At 38.5% G+C, this 20,743-nt stretch overlaps 1 protein-coding gene across 4 annotated transcripts in view; it reads left to right on the top strand.

The window, feature by feature from the left end:
• The first annotated feature begins 1,289 nt into the window (after positions 1–1,289).
• Positions 1,290–20,743, top strand: part of LOC124555585 — a 150,054-nt gene continuing 130,600 nt past the window's right edge. For all 4 annotated transcript variants that reach the window (XR_006968566.1, XR_006968565.1, XM_047129548.1 and 1 more), the window contains exon 1: positions 1,290–1,524. The gene's annotated coding sequence lies outside the window, so the exon portion shown is untranslated. The remainder of the gene's footprint in view (positions 1,525–20,743) is intronic.

Here is a 20,743-nt window from a genome sequence, read left to right as displayed (position 1 = left end):
CCATCTGCTGTGCAAGCAAGCATGACGGACACCTGTTTTTCACCCTCTTATGTAAGAACACTTATGTCTTTCTTTCCTTTGGCGTTAAATGTATAATTTGACGGCATGTCAGAATATACGGGAGTTTGGTCAGCATTTCCTATCTGATCAAGAAGGTATTGCTTTTTTGTGTGCCGCCTAATTATGAAGCGCTGGAATTCCACAAGTTTTTCTTCATAATTTTTCGGCAGCTTCTGTGCAACTGAAGTTCGCCTCCGAAGTGAAAAACCCCAGCGCTTCATAAACAGATCAATCCAGCTGCGACTAAACTTAAAATTTTCGATTTTTTGCTCTCTAGCATGCATTTCATGTGCCTTAATTTTTAAAATTTCGGCGTTCACAGGCAGGAATCTCTGACACTATTCCTTAACAAATTCATTTAAAATCACTTCTAGTGCATGATATCGTCCACACTTTGGCCCACTACATACTTTCCTGCTACTTGAACATTCATATAATTTGTCTCTCGTCAGTCGCCATAACCTGACGTTGCTCTCATCAATCCCGTATTGCAGACCTGCAGCACGACTAGAACCTTGTTCCGCTAAAGAAATAACTCCCCCCTTGAATTTGGCACTGTAATGAAAGCGTTTCATTATGGTTCACTAACACCAACAAGCATTTCCCAAAATTCCACGAAGCAATATGTGCCGCTACGTGAAATCTTAATGAGCGCCAGCGTGTCAACTCGTGCAGCAGTCCTAAAGTCTTGTGCATTGTTGGTATTTTTGTGTAAAGAAATTTATTTTTGTTGTTACGAATATTTGAAAGGCTGCTGCATTCGAAGATGAACAATACGGAATTTCCATTTACTTCGTTGGATAATGTATGAAAATGCAGTTGTCGAAACTCGGGGCGGAGAAAAAAGCTCGTCTTCTACCTTTTTTTTTAAATTTATTTTCTGACGCAGAGGTTTTGGCGCCAGTATTTATCTTTGTGCCCGCAATGCATGCCCGTGTAGCGCTACATACATTCGACGGCAGAAGTTAGTTGTGGCGGCACTTACCAACATTTTTCAGAACTTATGCTTACTTTGCACTCGATTCTAAGCCTCAGGCGGTTTTTTTGGATTACAAAAACCGGAAAAAAATGTAGCTTAGATTCAAGTAAATACGGTACTCTCGTTATGAATCTCTGTCTTTATTTTAGGTGGAAGAGCACTGAATAGTTTTGTTCCAGTGTAGTGGACACCCTTTTGCACCAAGCCCAAATTTCTTTGCTCATTGTGTTTGTCATTCTTCCTCCATGTGTTATGCTCGTGATAGTTATTGTTTGGTTGAAACATCTCTATATTTTTATAGACAACACACACAAGTGAAAAAAATATATTGGCATGTAGTTGTGTACGTTTTGAGTTTTTGAAAGCTATTTCTACATGAGTCTCTTGGGCGTAATCCACGTATAACTCTTAAAGCTCGCTTCCGAGCAGTGAACACCTTCCTTGGTAGTGGCTGGTTGCCACAGAAGTGATGTCGTATTCAATGAGTGAGTGAAAATAGCCATAATATGCCACTTTTGTAGTGTTAGGTTTAATACATGTAGTGACAACCCGTAAAGCAAACGTAGCAGAGCTAAGCCTGTTACAGAGATCTATAATAAGTGGAGACCAGTTCATTTTCTTGTCAATGTAAAATCCAAGAAATTTTGTTGTTTCCATTCTTTCTATTGGCTGATTACCACATGTCTCACTTAGTTCTCTCTCTTTTGCTGTTTTTGTACAGAACTGAATAAAATTGGTCTTACTGGAATTTAATGAGAGACCATTCACCTTGATCGATTTAACCACATCTGATAGTATGTGATTAATGGATTCCTCAAGATTCCTATCTGTTCTACTGCTCACAGAAATTGTGGTATCATCTGCAAATAAAGTAAATGTACACAGCAGCAGAAGAATTGAGCCCTGAGGCACTCCACATGTAATGGAAGTCCATTCAGAATGTACAGAAATATCACATACTCTACCGGAGCTATTCAAGACAAGTTTTTCTTTTCTGTCTTAGAGATACAACTGTAGCTAATTACCTGCAACACCACTTATTCTTACTAATTTTGCTTTTGGCAAGAGAATCTGGTGATCAACACAGTCAAATGCTTAGACAAATCACAGAAGACACCAATTGCTAGATGTTCTCATTAAGGGTTTCTAGGACTTCATTTCCAAGTGCATACATTGTGTCTTCTGTTACGGCCCTTTTGAAAGCCAAATTGGCTCTTCCTGAGAACCCCATTCAAGAGATGATCAGTAATTCTTACATTTGTTAGTTTTTCTGGAATTTTAGAAAAAGCTGTAATCTGAGACATAGGTTGATAGTTGACTAATTCAGTTTTATCACCCTTTTTGTATAGGGGCTTCAGAATGGCATACTTCAGCGTACTGGGAACAACACTTTTTTGAAGGGATACTTTGAAAATATGACAGAGAATGTCCCTTATCCACACACAAGAATATTTCAATAAATTATTAGAATGATTAACAACCCCTGCAGAGTTCTTACTTTTTAGAGACATGATGATGTTTTGAATATCGTCTACAGTGACAGGGTTAAGGTGTGTTTCTGAAATTGTGTTTGAATATACAGCTTGACAAAGAGCTATGGCTTCATCAACATCAGCTTGCAACCAATCTGTTGAGTTACTGATAGGAAGTGTGTATTGAAACCTCAGCCACACGTTTTGGCTTATTTACTAGTGTTCCTCCATTTACATCTTCTGTGCTTGTTGTATCACTTCCTATTTCTTTTTTTACAATGCTCCAAATTGTTTTTATTTCATTATTAGAATTATCCATTTTCTTCTCATAATAAAGGGCTTTTGATTTCTGTATTAGTTTCTTTAAAATTTTCCAGTATAATCTATAGTGTTCCCATTTTTCTACATCTTTAGATAATCTTATTGCAGAATACGTTTCCCTTTTGGTTTTGCATTACTGTTCTATATCTTTTGTAATCCAAGGCTTACTTACAGAATTGGAAGCACTGTTTTTGACCCATTTCTGTGGAAATATTTCTTCAAAAAGAGTTAAGAATTCATGTATAAAACAGTTAAATTTGGAGTCATTATTATCAAGGCTACATACTGAAGGTCAATCCATTTGCTACAACTTATGGTTGAAAGTTTCTTTTGCCTCTTTGTTCATTACTCTTAGGAGCTCCCATTGAGGAATTTTTTTTTAAACAGATTAACGTCATAAAGAATGAGAATTTGTCCATCATGATCTGAAAGCCCACTTATAAACTGCCTGACAGTATCATTCTAATGTCTACTTACACCTAAAAGAATGTTATCTGTCATAGTTTGGAACACAGATGTAATTCTTGTAGGAAAATTTATTACCGATATCAGATTATGTAAGGTCATCACAATCTCAGAGTCAATTTTATTCATATTTTCTGTCAAAAAGTTTATATTGAAATCGTCTAAACTACAATAACCTAGGCTTTTGCATGTAACCCTGACGGGAGGAGTTCTATTATATGTAGAAAATTTTTTATGTCACCTGAAGGTGCCATGTAGACAGCCAGCACTATTATTGTGTGGAAATTAGTTATTATTTCAGTTGCACATGCCTCAAATTGTTGTTCCACAGAGTATTTCTTAATGTTTATGGCTTTGTATGCTATACTATCCTTAACATAAATTGTTACTCCACCTTTGTCTTTACTTTTTCTACAGTATTTTGTTAGTAAACTATAACTTACTATAGATGGCAAGGCACATTTATCAACAGCATGGTGTTCAGTTAAGCACAAAACCTGAGCAATATTTATACAGTCCTTTTCATTAATGTTAATAAGTAGTTGATCTGTTTACCTAAGAGGCTTCCTATATTTAGATGAAATGCTTTTTTATTCTATTAGTGCTGTTGTTACCTGACTGAGAATCCACTGACACTACCTACTGTTGTCCCTTTTTTTCTTCAGGCCCATACATAAAAAATCCTTGAGATGTGAAGGAGGCTCAGTATTCCTTCTGCCCAACAACTTTTTATTTGGATTGCTTGATGAAGATTTCTTCCCATTTTTTGAATTTGGAATTTCCATTTTTCTCATACATGTCACATCTTTTTCTTCTGCAGGTGATGTTAATCTTGTAGGTGAAATCACAACTTCAGCATAGAAGAGTGTTTTAAATGGACTTTGCATCTCGATTTGTACACCAGCTGACAAGTTATTTTTCTCCTTTGCATTTTCAGCACCAGGATGTCCTTGTATTACCATTGCTAGGACAGTTTTGACTTGCTTCCCTTAGTTATGCTACTAATATGTCCTCTAATTTGATTACACATAAATCGCTTTACCTTATTATTTATATGCATACCATGCCTGGTATAATGAGCCCTTTCATGGGAATGACATTTGAGGAAAGATGAATTAGGACATGCTGTAGCAATTTTCTGTAGTTTCCTATTAGTATTTTCGGTTTCTTTGTTGATGCATGATGTAGGAATTAAGTCATATCTTGTTGGCATGCTTGAGATGATCATGTTTACATTCCATAAATTGCTTAGGGCTTTCACTGCTTCTCTGACAGCCTGTTTAGCATTATTATGGTACACATCATTAGAACCTCCAATTAAGATAACAACATCATTTTTTGTGAATGTCTCCAATAGTGTACAGCAGTCCTTTGTTACTTCATACATAGGTGCACTTTGTTTTATGAATGATGTTATGTTAATGTTCATTTCACTAAGCATCTTCAAAACATTTCATCCATGGATGGCTATCAACTAAAACTAGCACTTTTCTGTCTTTATAATTTATGTCATGGCACTTCATGTTGCCATGGGGAAACATACTGTCCTTGTTATTCAATTTTATGTACTTCTGTAACATTCATGGGAATATTTACAGTATCTAAAGAATCACTTGGTTTTCGCAATGTTTGAATTATCGTATGGGGACATTTATCATCTGAAATCACTTCAGGACTGTTTTTGGTAGACACGGCCATTGTAAACACTTGCTGGTATTGTTTCACACTTGAAAGTACTTTCAGCACAATGCAACAGTTCTCATTTTCACTACCACTACCATCACTAGACATTTTCACTGTGAGTGATTTTACGACTGTCTCCAAATTACAAACAAACCTTTTTGCTGCCATAAGTTTCTGTTGAAGTGCATCAGCAGTACTTTCTTTTACTCCAAGAGAAAACTTCTTAACAGCAGTTTCTTGAAGGTTGCATGTTTCTATGTCACAGTCACATGCTTTAGTTACTGTGCCTACACTCACCAAACACAAAATGTGAGCCCACACGTGTGTTACTGCACACAATCTGATACCTGTGACATCACTTTTGTTGCAACATACACATAAAAGATTAAATATATTTCCGATTTCTAGAGAACGATTTACAACCACATCTATTCACAATGCCATCTTGTGAGAATGGTGCATGTCTACTGATACACCTGAAGATGAGGGTGTAAACCCTCGAAATACATATTGGGAGAAAATGAAAGTGACTGATACAGATAATTGTTTTAATTTGTTTTTAATGCCATAAAAGTCACAATTTCCGAACCACAGTCTAATATGGACAATGTAAGTTTATGTTGTATATGTGTTAGATCAGACTAAGAGCCTTTCAACCATGTTAAGGAAAATATGGTACAAAATTATGAAAGACTGATTTTAAGTGTGAGGATGTCACAGAATTGCTGAGAAATCTTTTAACCAGAAGATACAGGAACATGCTCACCACCCATCAAACACCTGCTTAGGAAACTTCAGAAAGAGAGAAATCTGAAAGTGGAATATTATGCGTAATAATGAAGAGGACAAAAATCTTTCTGTTCAGTTCACAATAATTTCCTTGTTTCTTTTTGTGATGGATGCAATTGCATTTGATTTGGAGCACTCTAATTCAAATTAATAACTGTTGCCAGTATGAACATGGCAGACGTTACTGGTAAGTGTAGGAACATACTAATTCAAAGTAATAACTGTCATCACTATGAATGGAGTATTTCATGGGAAGTAATGAGAGAATGTCAATTCTTATCATCTTGGTGGTTAGGTGTCTCACTCAGTTCTGTAATAAACAATATATTATATCTGAAGTCTTAATATATAGAGACTTGGGATAAATTACCAGGTGGGCATTTCAAGTTTTATGTTGCTTGAGTTATTTTAAATATTATATTAATTTAAGAAACAGCTACTTTATTTGTAAGATGGATTGAGAGAAGTTAGGAATAATAGCTCTCCCCAATGAAATGAACATATGGCATTATTGGCCAGCAGACCCCATCTGGTGTTATCCGGCCTCTTGGGCAAAAACTTTCTATTTGATGCTACTTACGCACCTTGCCATAGAAGATGGTGAGATGGAACGATTAGGATGAAACAAACATGCTGTCCCCAGTAAAGTCATCTCTGACCTGGCTGGGAATGGAACCAGGGACTATGTGATCTAGAGGAAGTGACACTAATCATTAGTCCGCCAATGACTTGGCAGCAGAAAATATGGTACGGGGACATGAAGATAAAATGTCAATAACAAAACATCACATGGGAATCCATTTGCAGAGATTTGTGTCATGCTTCTATTGCAAATCTGATTTTCCTAAATCTGTTCGGGTAAAGACCAGGATAGTTCCTTTGAAAAGGGCATGGCCGATTTCCTTCACCATCCTTTCATAATCTGAGCATGTGTTCTGTCTCTAATGACCATGCAGTTAGTGGGACATTAAAGTTTAATCTTACTTCATTCCATTTGTCTGTAAATGAAAAAGAAAAGACTGTTATGTATACTCCAGTAAAAAGTATTGTCTGCCAAGCACTTGAGTGGTGTTTGTGATGAGCATTTGTAGCTGTAGAAATACAATTGATTTCAGTTGGATAAAAATCATAAAATTGACATTGACTATTTCATTCAGATGGGTGTTTGACTAATAGACTAAACATCTAGGCCTTGATGCCTTAGTGCAGTACATACCTAGACCACTAATTCTAATACATGTTAGTACAGTAGCACTGAACTCAGAGGTTGACAGTTGTACCAGTAAAAGACATTTTCATAATCAGTAATTGGCTGATAAACACAAATAGAGTGATGACATTTTTTGCTTCATGGCCATACTGTGGACTACAGTCCTGAGTCCCCAAAACACTCCCAGTAGTTAATGAAGTTTGTGAGGGGATGTGACATCGTTGGTGATTCATTTGTAAGAACGAACATTAAGTTTTGAATTCCTGTTGGTGCTAAAATTGCAGTACTGTTCAGAAGTAAAGTCTCCACCTCTCTTTCATTTCCATACTCATGCATAATCATCATCTATGTCAGAGTTACACATCTGGAACATTGTGCAAAAGTCGTAAAAAAAAGCAATATCAAACCACTTACATTAGGATCTTGCCATGAGAATTGTCCTGGATATTCCACAACGTCACCATACTGTACCATGATTCGGACAATCAATTATTGGAGATGATACAGGATTGTAGTCAGACAAAACAGGGTAAAGTAAATAACTAAGTCACTCTTCCACATATTAGACTACAAAAAAAAGGTCATTATATTTGAGACTTGAAGCAGTATTATGAGTTATAGATTCTCTCTGTAGTATGTATGAAAAAAATTTGCCCAACACTGAAATGTTCTTAATGTCTGCTACTCTTTGTTATGCTATACATGGTAAGACAACTAAGATAAGCCACCCCAAATACTGTCATGTCGAAACCACGGTCAAGTCCAAATCTAAAGACAGGGTCGTCAGTGAAATATGTTTATTACTGACACTAATTTAAAGCCAGAACAGAACTGAATTCCTGCATGCAGAGTGCTGCAGTTTAAACAAACATCAGATATTCCAGACTGTTGCTATTTATGCAAATGTCAAATATTCTAGAATACACAAACATTGCAAATATGAGATTTTTTGAGAAACTTTTTGAAATGATAATTGCTAAATAACAAGTAATGGCTGGTGGGCACATTTCAACTGGTGACCTACAGGACACTAGTCAGTGACACTAACCACTACACCACATTGGTAGCATCACGACTTGCAGCATTGCTCCCTCTCCTGGAGAAACTGTGACCCTCTGATTCAAAAGTTCTCATTGGGACCAACAACAGCATCCTGGATATAGAGCTTGTTAATGGTACCCTGTATGACAATGTTGGTGGTTGTGTTGTCATATCCTCTTCTCTATGTTAAGCTTTGAAAATAGCCCCTCCCTTCAGAGATTCATGATAGTTGAGCTGGTCTTCAGTTTCCTCGAAGCTCCCATTATCGATATGCCCCTCAAGACTGTGTTAGGACTTGATGTGGAGGACACAGATGTCATCTCTGCACTTTCATCTTCTTGATGAAAGGTCATAAGCTTCAACTTCATGTGTGATATATGATGTAGACCAGAGTAGCAAATTAGTTAACTCTTTGGATAGCCTCACTTTTAGCACATGTGTAAAAATCCATATCAAGTGTCCCAGGCTGCATCTCACCAGCTGGTATTTGGCACTAAAGCATTGTCAAGGTTTTTTATTGCTGTCCAGGGACTGTACGCAAGCCAGCTGCCTCTTTATTCATTCCTGGTAATAAGGTGTTTCAAGTAGTCATCCAGACAGTGTATCAATTGACATTTTGACCTCGCAACCATGAAGTAGAAAGAGCAGTGTTAAGCCTTTATTATCTTGCTTCATTTTGTTATATGAGAATATACTGATGGGCAACATTGTATCCAAATCTCTCTGTTCATCATTAAAATACATTGAGGGCATATCTGCCAATGTCGTATTAAAGAATTCTGTTAGGCCATTCATCTGTGAGTGGTGGGCACTTGTCATCCTGTGAGTGATGTCACAAAGTGAAATCACCTTGGGTAGTACTCTGGACAGTAAAAGCTTCCCACAATCGCAGATCATCACACATGGTGCTCCATGCTTCAAATTAATTTTTTATAGAAGTAAATTCAATTTCTGAAGCTATGGCAGTTGGTACAGCTTTGGTGACAGCATAGCAGGTGAGGTAGTCAGTGCAAACTATTGTACACTTAACTCCCATTTGTTTACTGGAGGAACTTGTCCAACAGGTTGATTCCAGTCTGGTGGATTGGTGCTGCTGCAGCCAGGATTGCTACCAGATATCCCAGAGATAACTGCAGCAAGTGGTACCATCCTTGGTGTTCCTTCAGTGGCTGATGTAGTGTGTAATTGGATCAGTAGAGACTTGGCCAGTGATACCTGCATCTGATTCTGTCTGGAATATCAATGAAAATAATCAGTTTTTGATAATATAAGTAGTTGTATAGCAGTAGCAGGAGTACACACACATAAAAGGTATTACAGTTCAGAAGCTTTCAGAGCCAGTGACTCCTTATTCTGGCAGAAGGCCTGAAGTGGAAGGTAGAGGGGTGAAGGTAAAGGATGGATGAGGCTTAGGAAAATGTTAGAGCTTGGAAGAGAAGCCTAGATCAGGGGAGACTTACTGGATGGGATGAGAAGGAAAGAGCCTTTCCTTCTCATCCTCTCCAGTATGTCTCTCCTGATCTGGGGTTCTGGGCGACTTTTCTGAACTCTGCCCCTATTACCAAACCTCACCAGCCCTTTTCATGCACCCTTCTTCCTTTCCCTTCATCCCTTCTCCCAGAAGAAGGAGTCACTCGCTCTGAAAGTTTGCAAACTGTGATGCCTTTACATATGTGTTCTCCTGCCACTGTTTGGTGAATTTTCATGAATCACAGGTGACCAGACATTGGAGAATCATGGAAATACTTCAAGAAAGCTGGCCACATATGAATTGGGGTGACGAGCAACCATTTCCATCCCACCAAATCATAGTTCCCCTTATACAGTGTTCCAATTGTTAATTGGAATTCTTCTTTGGTTGGTTCCTCCTTCCTCAAAGCTTCTGTGGTTTTCAGCAGTTCTGGATCTTCTCTCTGTTCAGCAGCAATGTAATTTAATGCAGTAATGACTGATATTTCATCCATCCTGCGAACTTAGAAAGTATCCTGTAATCGTAAGGTGTCACCTTTTCAGCACAATCCTGTGTTTATACTAGAACTATATGTATCCCAAAACTGCTAGCATCTGTGTGAACTTCTGACATGTCATTCTTGTCTTAAAATCCTAGAACTGGAGATGTTAGTGCCTTCTAAGGGCCAAGTGAAGACCTTTCCTGCATCTCGTTCTGGAAAATTTGGTGTCCCCTCGCAATAGTTCATGCAAGGGATGTGCCTTGGTACAGAAGTCCTTTACATATCATAGGTAGTATGAGCACATTACAGAAAAACTTTCACTTCACAAATATGCCAAGGAGTCAGAAAATCTTATTTTCTCTGAACTGGTGTGGCCTTCATCACCATTAACTGGGTACTCGAAGATCTTTGTTTCTTGTCCGATGAAAAGGCACTTTGTCAGGTTCAGGCAGAGGGCTCCGGTATGTACACACTTAAACACAGCTGACAAGCAGCTTAAACGTTCTTCAAAGGTCTTTGAAAAAATTATGGTGTTATCCATGATAGAAAACGATGTAGGGTTTTGCAGCAGGTTGTCCATCATACACTCCAAGGTGGCTGAGTGTTATCTGGTCCAGACAGCATGACTTTGAACTCACAGATGCTGTCAGATGTTATGCACGCAGACTTTTCCCAGTCTGACTCATAAATATTGACTCACCACTAGCATGTCTGCAAGGCCATAGTTGAGAAATACTTCGTTCCTTTCAAGCAGTCAGGATGTCATCAATGGGCAAAAATGGGTAGACTTTATTTTTCACGATTTTGTTTAGCCATTGGCAGGTGACCTAGAAATGTAACAAGCTGTTGTTTCACTTGAAAAGGACCACAGGTGAGGACTAAGGACTCTCTGAAGGTTCAAGGTGATATCTTCCAGCATCATCTCCACTTCCCCCCCAGGATTATCTATCGGTCATCCAGTGACACCCCATATGAACCTTGGCTAATTGATGGATGATCCCCAGTATTGACACAGCATTTTACCATGTGCTGCTAGGCCTATCTTTTCTCCACTTTGGATTTGAAAACATCTGTGAATTAATGCAGAATGACTTTCCTTTGTCACCTTTGTTCTTTGGTGAGGCCAGATACTATTGGCAGTTTGATAGTAGCTTCCTCCCTGGTGTTGCATGTAGTGGTAGTGCAGAATGATTCTTCAGTGGTGACATTAAGGTGCCATTCCTGGTCTGGTTGAGCTATACTTATACAAATACTTTTAGGGATGAGTTGAAGCTGACAGTTAGTGATACGAAGTACTCCATGGCCACCTGCAGTGATTATGGTCATTGCTGGCAAGTAGATTTCTTTTGTGAGCCTGAGCAGTTTTTTGTAATTAAAGAACTTTCACAGTTTAGCTGAGCATCTTTATTAATGACTAGAGCTCATCTTGTTGACGATGGTGGGATAAAAATGTTTTCATCGGCAAACGACCACCCGGAGGAATCAATGTTATGTGAGCTTTTTGGAATAGCTTCATCAGTCTGGAGATCTGATCTTCTGTAGCCTATGACTGCTTGTGATGCATACAAGAGCTTCCATCCGAGGATAAGATTATCACTAGCTTCTGCTAAAATGACAAATTTGGAGCGTTGAGTTCTACTATTGATAATTATTCTTGCTATACGTGTTCCTTTTGGCTGGAAATATTTCCCATTTGTAGCTTTCAGCACAATTGCTTTATATCACGGACATAGTGTTCTTTAGCTGATGATGATCACAATCCCACATTACAGGGAAGGAAGACCCTGACTCAACTAGTGCTCAGACAGGTTGGCTGTTAATGATCATGTTACGGAATTTTGCTGACATCTAGGAGGATTTTTATCTGTGGTGGCCTCACCTCCTGAATTTTTTTTTTGCTAGGTGAGTGGCTGGTTTCTCTTTATGGTGATGGGAAATTGCTATGGTACATTGGAGAGTGACGTTGTCCAGGATACAGTGATGACCTTCGCCCTACAAGGTGACTATAATCATCTACAGTTGACTGGTATGAAGAGGATTGTTGTGATAGCGGACATCTCATGGCATAATAGTGATTGAACACTCATCTTCTTTGTCTACAGTAGTGTACAATGTGTCCAGACTATTCACAGTGAAAACATACCACCATGTTGTTCTCTGCCTTCCAAATGTCCATTTCTTTATGGGGCTTCGTATTTGGTGGAGCAGTTGGTTGTACCTTCACTGGTTTGATGCTGGGTTCTCATTTGACAGTTGGAACAGGAGTCCAAGTTGGTCTAGTCCATTATTCATTGTGCATTTGATTGGTGGTATAGATTGGTGCCAAAGACGGGTACACCTCTTATTCGTCGTTCTCTATTACGTCTCGATTTATGAGGTTCACATTCGTAGGTGCTGTACTTGGTCTGATATTTCTGACTTCCATACATTGCTGCAACTCTTCTTTTACTATCTGGCATATGAGACAGGCAAGGTCATGGCGGTCTTCCACAGTTGCCATGGGGACCACATTTGGGAGTCGGTCATACTTCTTTTGCCCAATTCTTTTCTGTTACAGTTCCTTGATGTGGTGGCACCACTTGATAAATTACTTTGTTGTTATGACATCCTTTACCAGAAGAGGTGGGTACATGTCTTCTCAAACTCCTTTCATCAAGTGCGAGATTTTGCCAGCTGCTGCCATATTTATATTCACAATGTGACATAGGGGCTAAAACATTCTGTATGTCATTCCCCTATGATGATGGGCCTTGTTCTTCAGTTGTTCTTCAACTATGTGGACTTGCTGCTGACTGTCACCAAGTATTCTCTTTAGTTTGGCCTGGAATTTGGTCCCGCTATTGAGCTTCTCTTCATTGTTCTCAAATCACTGTTGGGATCTGCCATACAGGTAAAAGTATATGTTAGTCAAACACATCATGTCATCCCACCTTTTGTATATTGTGGCTTGGTCAAATTCTTTCAGCCATTTTGTCAGGTCCTGACCAGCATCTCTGGAAAACACTAATGGATACCTCAGATGCAGCTTACTTACTTCTGTTTTAGAATCAATAGTCTCCTTAACATACATATCTTAGGAGTGCTGCACCGTTTGTATTACAATTCGTGTCCATGTAGGAGACGACTTTTATGTTGCCTAATTGGAACCATGGTGATGAAGACATATTGAAATAAGCTGCATCTTCACCAAACCATCTCATGTCAAAACCACAATCGAGTCCAAATCCGAAGGTAGGACCATCAATGAAGTACAACACTTAGCACTGAAAACACATTTATTACTGACTCCACAATATGGCCAGAACATAAATGAACTTCTGGACAGGTAGTGCTGCTATTTATACAAACCACAGCTATACCAGAATATACAAACGTTACAACTATAAGACATAATGAGAACATTTCAGAAATGATAATTATTGAGTAAAAAAATATTGGCTGGTGCTTAGATTTGAATTGGTGACCCACAGAATGGCAGTTGTTGACACTAACCACTACACCAGACTGCTAGCATCACAACTTAATAGCAGTAATCCACAATGAGTAAATGTATAGAGGTACAGTTTTCACTAAATAATAGCAGACAGTGGTGTGACGTATGCAAGTAATTTTTAACATTTGTTGGTGTTGAATTATTAAACCAACTTCCTTTCCTTAAAATGGTACTATAGACTTTTGCTGTGGTATTGAAAAGAGCATTAAAAAAGGACTTCATTGCCATAGCATGTGTGGAACTTGATCAAATAGTAATAATACAACAGTGCCACTAACTACCGTCTTGTTATCAGAAAAGGAGTCCCACAGGCATCTGCCCTACTGTACAAAATGTAAACCAACACCTACCTCAGGTAAGGTTCATATTTTCATTATTATGACTGTCATATTGAGAGTTCAGACCCTGAGCATTGACACAGGCTAGAAAACAATTCCAGGCAGACAATATTGCAGACTGAATTTCATCTGGACATATTACACCATCGGAATTTTATTTTTTTGGGAGTCATTGTTGTTTACTTTTAGTCCTCTTGTTTTAATTTTCTGTACATGTAAAAGTCCAGAGGTGCGAAGTCTGGTGAGCATGTAGATCACTGAATTACCAATCCAGTGATATCCAACTATTCAATTTAGAAGGTCTATAATTATCTGTGCAGAATGCATGGGATACACAACGTATTGGCATCACATAGGGTGCTTTAGGTCTAGTTGGACATCTTTCAATAACTGTGACAGCACATCTTTTAGGAACTGTAGATATTTGTGACTATTTAGAGTCTTACAAACGAAACAGAGATCCCTGTAAAGCTCATACTACATGTTGACAGACCAAGGCTGTTGCCAGTCCTCTCCCCTAGCCAGCACTGATATTCAACTGACCTGTAGTGCACATTGTGAAGATTGATTAAGCCTCAGTATGTAAATGATGATTCACTTGTGAGCAAAATCATGCACAGAAATGCCACCTCACATTGCAGTTTTTGTAGACACCATTTGGAGAACTGTAATTAATTCTGAAAGTCATTGACATGAAGTTGTTAGTGGTGATAAATGTGGAAAGGGTAAATGTGTTGAAATATGGTGTTGTGTTCTCAGAACAGTCCTTTCGCTCACCCCACTCATTCACTGAAGCTGCCTCATAGTGACATGTAGACTACTACATCTACATCTACACGTGTTCTATGCACCATTGTATGGTGCTTAGTGAATTGTATCCTGTGCCTCTACTAATTATTTCCTTTCTTGTTCCACTTGCAAATAGATCAAGGGAAGGATGACTGTTTATATGCCTACGTGTGAGCCTTGATTTATCTTATCTTTATGGTCTTTATGCAACTGTGTGTTGTTGTTGTTGTTGTTGTCGTTGTGGTCTTCAGTCCTGAGACTGGTTTGATGCAGCTCTCCAAGCTACTCTATCCTGTGCAAGCTTCTTCATCTCCCAGTACCTACTGCAGCCTAGATGCTTCTGAATCTGCTTAGTGTATTCATCTCTTGGTCTCCCTCCACGAATTTTACCTTCCACACTGCCCTCAGATACTAAATTGGTGATCCCTTCATGTCTCAGAACATGTCCTACCAACCGATCCCTTCTTCTATTCGAGTTGTGCCACAAGCTCCTCTTCTCCCCAATCCTATTCAATACATCCTCATTAGTTATGTGATCTACCCATCTAATCTTTAGCATTCTTCTGTAGCAACACATTTCGAAAGCTTCTATTCTCTTCTTCTCTAAACTATTTATCATCCATGTTCCACTTCCATACATGGCTACACTCAATACAAATACTTTCAGAAATAACTTCCTGACATTTAAATCTATACTCGATGTTAACAAATTTTTCTTCTTCAGAAATGCTTTCCTTGCCATTGCCAGTCTACATTTTATATCCTCTCTACTTCTACCATCATCAGTTATTTTGCTCCCCAAATAGCAAAACTCCTTTACCACTTTGAGTGTCTCATTTCCTAATCTAATTCCCTCAGCATCACCTGACTTAATTTGACTACATTCCATTATCCTCATTTTGCTTTTGTTGATGTTCATCTTGTACCCTCCTTTCAAGACATTGTCCATTCTGTTCAACTGCTCTTCCAAGTCCTTTGCTGTCTCTGACAGAATTACAATGTCATCGACAAACCTCAAAGTTTTTATTTCTTCTCCATGGATTTTAATACCTACTCCAAACTTTTCTTTTGTTTCCTTTATTGCTTGCTCAATATACAGATTGAATAGCATTGGGGAGTGGCTACAACCCTGTCTCACTTCCTTCCCAACCACTGCTTCCCTTCCATGTCCCTCGACTCTTATAACTACCATCTGCTTTCTGTACAAATTGTAAATAGCCTTTCACTCCCTATACCTTTAGAATTTGAAAGAGAATATTACAATCAACATTGTCAAAAGCTTTCCCCAAGTCTACAAATGCTAGAAATGTAGGTTTGCCTTTCCTTAATCTTTCTTCTAAGATACGTCATAGAGTCAGTATTGCCTCACATGTTCCAACATTTCTACGGAATCCAAACTGATCTTCCCCGAGGTCGGCTTCTATCAGTTTTTCCATTCATCTGTAAAGAATTCGGGTTAGTATTTTGCAGCTGTCACTTATTAAACTGATAGTTCGGTAATTTTCACATCTGTCAACACCTGCTTTCTTTGGGATTAGAATTATTATATTCTTCTTGAAGTCTGAGGGTATTTCACCTGTCTCATACATCTTGCCCACCAGATGGTAGAGTTTTGTCAGGACTGGCTCTCCCAAGGCTGTCAGTAGTTCTAATGGAATGTTGTGTACTCCAGGGGCCTTGTTTCGGCTTAGGTCTTTCAGTGCTCTGTCAAACTCTTCACGCAGTATCATATCTCCCATTTCATCTTCATCTACATCCTCTTCCATTTCCATAATATTGTCCTCAAGTACATCGCCCTTGTATAGACCCTCTATATACTCCTTCCACCTTTCTGCTTTCCCTTCTTTGCTTAGAACTGGTTTCCCATCTGAGCTCTTGATATTCATGCAAGTGGTTCTCTTTTTTCCAAAGGTCTCTTTAATTTTCCTGTAGGCAGTATCTGTCTTAACCCCTAGTGAGATAAGCCTCTACATCCTTACATTTGTCCTCTAGCCATCCCTGCTTAGCCATTTTACACTTCCTGTTGATCTCATTTTTGAGACATTTGTATTCCTTTTTGCCTGCTTCATTTACTGAATTTTTATATTTTCTCCTTTCATCAATAAAATTCAATATTTCTTCTGTTACCCAAGTGTTTGTACTAGCCCTCGTCTTTTTACCTATTTGATACTTTGCTGCCTTCACTATTTCATCCCTCAAAGCTACCCATTCTTCTTCTACTGTATTTCTTTCCCCCATTCCTGTCAATTGTTGCCTTATGCTCTCCCTGAAACACTGTACAACCTCTGGTTCTTTCAATTTATCCAGGTCCCATCTCCTTAAATTCCCACGTTTTTGCAGTTTCTTCAGTTTTAATCTACAGTTCATAACCAATAGATTGTGGTCAGAGTCCACATCTGCCCCTGGAAATGTCTTACAATTTAAAACCTGGTTCCTAAATCTCTGTCTTACCATTATATAATCTATCTGATACCTTTTAGTATCTCCAGGGTTCTTCCATGTATACAGCCTTCTTTCATGATTCTTGAACCAAGTATTAGCTATGATTAAGTTATGCTCTGCGCAAAATTCTACCAGGCGGCTTCCTCTTTCATTTCTTAGCCCCAATCCATATTCACCTACTATGGTTCGTTCTCTCCCTTTTCCTACTCTCGAATTCCAGTCACCCATGACTATTAAATTTTCGTCTCCCTGCACTATCTGAATAATTTCTTTTATCTCATCATACATTGTGTGTTATTGCTGCTAAACTGTTGTTTGCATTTCTCTAACCAGTTACTGTTCTTCTTTGTTAGTGTATTTCATTCTTCATAGATACTGTTTCTGGAAAGTTTTTTAAGAATATTTGGAAAGACAGTTTTTAGGCGCTTGAAATGATCAGGATATCTTTCAGCATCCAACTGCACTGCTGTTCTAATCATTTGGCAACATTTGTCATAAACAAAAATCATATCCACTTTCTTGACTTTTGCAGTCATTCTGAATAGCTTCACAAGCAAATTTTCAGTTACTACAAGAGCATAGGACAGACTGATGCACTTCAAGTGCTCAGGCAAACACACAAACTGTTCATGAGTTATGTGTCTGTTTACATGTGCTACAGTATGGTAGACATTAGTGGCATATCTTCACCTGGCAGAGGTACAGCGATTTTCAGTGCTATTATCTTGGTTCTGTATGATCAAGTTCAACACGTACTATGTTTGTGAAGTCCTCTTTGATAGCTCTTTCTAATGTGGATATAATTCCACACTAAAAGCCAAAGTCAGTATTTTAATTCACCAGCAATAAACATTAAAAACTACTTGTGTACAGGGCCATAATAAGGAGGTGGTGAGATAGGAATCCCCCCCCCCTCCCCCCTCCTGCTGAGGGTCTAAAAACTGACTGGAAAAATATGACGAAAGAAAGGTGGTTTAAAAATTAACTGAGAGAGGTATGTGAGTTCTCTTGTGCATTGTGATCCCATCTTCTTCCTACAAGAGGAATCCTTTTCTTCAGCCTGTGACTGTAAATGAACACTATTGTCACAGTATCATTTCATCCAAGTTGCATCATAAAGATGCAATTACTACCAAAAAATGTCTAATCGCTAACATGGTTTATGTGGCAACAGTGAGTTTAGGTCACACGGTTGCAATCCACACAGCTCTCTCATGTTCATCAGTGAAGCTCTTACTGCTGCTTCACTGCAGTATTGTAGGACCCATTTTATGTATTTATTTGCTGTCCATATAACAATCAGTTTTCAGACATTCTCATAGATTTAGTTCACATAGGCAAAGCTTTAATTCACACACACACACACACACACACACACACACACACACACACACACACAAAGATGATGTGACTTACCGAACGAAAGCGCTGGCAGGTCGATAGACACACAAACAAACACAAACATACATACAAAATTCAAGCTTTCGCAACAAACTGTTGCCTCATCAGGAAGGAGGGAAGGAGAGGGAAAGACGAAAGAATATGGGTTTTAAGGGAGAGGGTAAGGAATGTATATTACTGTTTATGTTATGAATTTAGTTTCACTAACATGATTGCCTGCAGGAATAGAATGTATATTACTGTTTATGTTATGAATTTAGTTTCACTAACATGATTGCCTGCAGGAATAGATAGAATATATGGTAAATATTTTATGTTTTCTGAAAATTTTTCTATAAGGCTCTCTCTTGTTTACCTTACCTACCACTCCAACTGCCTTTTTTTGTAGTCTATGAAGCCTGTCTGTATAGATTGCTGGTGCTCCATATCTCAGTACCATACTGAAGATGGGGTTGTATCAATACAAAATATATTTTCCTGAAGCTATCATGGCCCAGAAAGACTGAGTCCTGTTTCAATAGATACACATTTCCACGGATTTTCTTCCAAATATAACGTATGTGCTCTTTCTGTGATGGGTATTCACCAACAATAATCCCCAAAAATTTATATTTATTTACATAGTAAGTGCCAATAGAGGTTTCACTTTAGTACCATTTACGTTCTCACTATAGCGAAGCAGGAACTGCACTGTTACTGTCTTCCCTTCATTTACAAGTAACTTCCAGAATGAGATTTTAACACTGCAGTGGAGTGTGCACTAATATGAAACTTCCTGGCTGTTTAAAACTGTGTGCCGGACCGAAACTCGAACTCGGGACCTTTGCCTTTCATGGGCAAGTGCTCTACCATTTGAGCTACCCAAGCATGACTCACGCCCTGTCCTCACAGCTTCACTTCTGCCAGTACCTCGTCTCCTACCTTCCAAACTTTACAGAAGCTCTCCTGCGAACCTTGCAGAACTAGCACTCCTGAAAGAAAGGATATTGCGGAGACATGGCTTAGCCACAGCCTGGGGGATGTTTCCACAATGAAATTTTCACTCTGCAGCGGAGTGTGCACTGATATGAAACTTCCTGGCAGATTGAAACTGTGTGCCGGACCGAGACTCGAGCTCGGGACCTTTGCCTTCTGCGGGCAAGTGCTCTAGAGCATGTAAAGCAAAGGTCTCGAGTTCGAGTCTCGGTCCGGCACACACTTTTAATCTACCAGGAAGTTTCATACAAGTAATTTATTTGCAGTAAGGTGAGTTGACAGGAAATTGTAATTGATTTCACTACTATTGGCAGCAGTTTGCATATCATGGCCTCAGCTGACAAAATATGTCATCAGTACAGCTTATGGCGTTACATTTTTGGGAGTTGGTTAAATCATTAACACACACAAGGAATGCCCTTGAGACACACCACGCTGAAGTATCCTGTAGGTTCATTTCATTGTTACAAACTGGTTCATTCCTTTCATAAGTTAGATTGTCACTCTGTTTCCTGTTTTTCAAATAAGAGATAAGTAGTTGTAAGGCAACTCCTCTCATATTCTTGTTTATGCCATAGGATAGTATAATTCAGGATATCAAAAGCTTCATTCATATCTAGGAATGTGCCTGTTACCTTGACTCCCTTAACCAGCTTGTTTACTATTTCATGTATAAAAGTTGCTGCTGCTGTTACAGTACATCTTCCTTTCCTAAAACCACATCGTAAATTGTTGAATAGATTATGTTTGATGAAATATACCATGAACTGATTTAATTTTACTTTCTCTGATAATTTGCCAAGTTCTGAAGTGAATGATATTGGCCTGTGGTTTTTTGTGTGAGTCTTTATTCACTTCTTATACACTGCTAGAATTTCATTGATTTTCAAGGTGTCAGGGAATTCTCCATGACAGAGGGGGGTATTTATTAGGCATGTCAGAGGCTTCACTGAGTCTCCTCTTCATTTCTTTAGCAGCTTCAGAGAAATGTTGTCCCAGAATTTTAGCTTTAAGTTTTGAAATGACTGCCAGTAATGCCACTGCTGGAAACATATTGGCTAATGTTTCTAACAGTAAAACTAGGTGCCTAATTATGTACTTTATTTTTGCCAGTTGTTCTACTGTATGAATTTCTCCCACACTTCTTTTGGGTCATTTATCATCCCATAATTTTCTTTTAATGTTATGCTGTTATGTTCATAACATTGCTGTTGACCACCGTCTTCATACATAATGTTGAGACCTTACTAAGAGTCTAGTGGTAAATTTTCATGTCTCCTACTAACCACAATTTAGCCATATTCAAGGACATTTCCTCTGACCATTTACCAAA

The sequence above is a fragment of the Schistocerca americana genome, chromosome X, assembly GCF_021461395.2.
Source record: "Schistocerca americana isolate TAMUIC-IGC-003095 chromosome X, iqSchAmer2.1, whole genome shotgun sequence".
NCBI lineage: Eukaryota > Metazoa > Arthropoda > Insecta > Orthoptera > Acrididae > Schistocerca > Schistocerca americana.
The sequence above is the reverse complement of the archived record's forward strand: the minus strand, read 5'-3'. Positions and strand labels throughout refer to the sequence as shown.